Source organism: Limulus polyphemus, unplaced genomic scaffold, assembly GCF_000517525.1.
Source record: "Limulus polyphemus unplaced genomic scaffold, Limulus_polyphemus-2.1.2 Scaffold5204, whole genome shotgun sequence".
NCBI classification, from domain to species: Eukaryota; Metazoa; Arthropoda; class Merostomata; order Xiphosura; family Limulidae; genus Limulus; species Limulus polyphemus.
In genome coordinates, this window is record NW_013670814.1 from 30,146 (window position 1) to 31,859 (window position 1,714).

Sequence of the window (1,714 nt, forward strand, 5' to 3'; positions counted from 1 at the left end):
ATATATATATATATATATATAGATAGATAGAATATCGATCATACTAAACAAGGAGATGTATAAAAAAGCTCAAGCTCATCTCATATTTTAGTGTTCTATTAAAGCTTTTCTTCCCAAGGGTTTTGTATATACAGAAGGTTGAGTATATTATACTAAAACGATTTGGAATAAGTTTGTTTGTTTTGAATTTCGCGCAAAGCTACACGAGGGCTATCTGCGCTAGCCGTCTCTAATTTAGCAGTGTAAGACTAGAGGGAAGGCAGCTAGTCATCACCACCCACCGCCAACTCTTGGGCTAGTCTTTTACCAACGAATAGTGTGATTGTTCTGACTTAGTTCATCCCACCGCGACTTTACAGCGATTGTAATTGTCGCACGCCTTGCTGATTTACTTATTCCAATGGCCCGGCATGGCCAGGTGGTTAGGGCGCTCGACTCGCAATCTGCGGGTCGCGGGTTCGAATCCCCGTCCCACCAAACATCTTCGCCCTTTCAGCCGTGGGGGCGTTATAATGTGACGTTCGCCTACGCATTCATGAACTGTAGGAAGAGTATTCATAATCATACACATTAATTATATGTCTGTCAATGAAATTGTCTCTCGACTTATTTCGCTTTGCCTCGTACTATACTAAATACATACTCTTGTTGTAGTCGTCGTTTCTTTTACCATATTACAGGAAATGCGATTCAAATAAATAAATAAGAAAGAAAGAAAACAAATCAAATTAATCTTTGAATCTAGAAAAATTGATATCTTAGAGCAAAATCTTTGTACTGTACTTTTTTAAATGAAATTTGTAGAAAAAAAAACGTCTTTACGTAATATTGGTAATATAGAAAAGAGTAGCCTCACAAAAGTAAAAATTAGAAAATAATATTGCAACTTACAGTTATGTAAGTTAAAATGAACTTGACATAATGATTTACCGGTACGCCGTACTGGATCGCACCGTCTTACTTGCCTCTCAGTAGCCCAGCGGTATGTTTGCGGACTTACAACGCTAGAAACCGGGTTTCAATACCCGTGGTTGGCAGAGCACAGATAGCCCATTATGCAGCTTTGTGCTTGACAACAAAGAAACAAACCGTCTTACTTTCACCACTGAGAAAGAGGCGGTTGAACAACAAGGTTTGACTTGAAGCCTTATCTTTGGTGAGCCCACATCCTGTTGGGTTCGATTCCAGACGGAGATCCTTATTGATTAGTGTTGCTTGGAGCATGTGCACGCCTTTAGCTTCTGACTTTGTGTTCGTAAGATCTAACCTGTTACAACACGACGCGCTTTGCTTACTTACCATCGTTTGCAAGTTTCCGTACAGATGGTCCTTGGCCCCAAGTCTATTTATACTCCTTTGTTTGACAATGCCACTAAATACAAGTGGTAGCCTCGTCTTGCAAATTCTAAATCTCTGGTCTGAACACATCTTGTGCGAATATTTTGTGTCGGAAAGGATTGTTACATACCCATCCCAAAAGCAGCATGTGACGTCACCCTATCTACGAAACACCGAAAATTTCTCGATATTCATTTTCCGAGTGTAGGCGTGATAACTCTGTATCGACCACACATGCCTAATACGGACAAATCACATTACATTCTCACATGTATACGTATGTTTGTTTTTTTGTTTGTTTTTGGAATTTCGCTCAAAGCTACACGAGGGCTATCTGCGCTAGCCGTCCCTAATTTAGCAGTGTAAGACTAGAGGG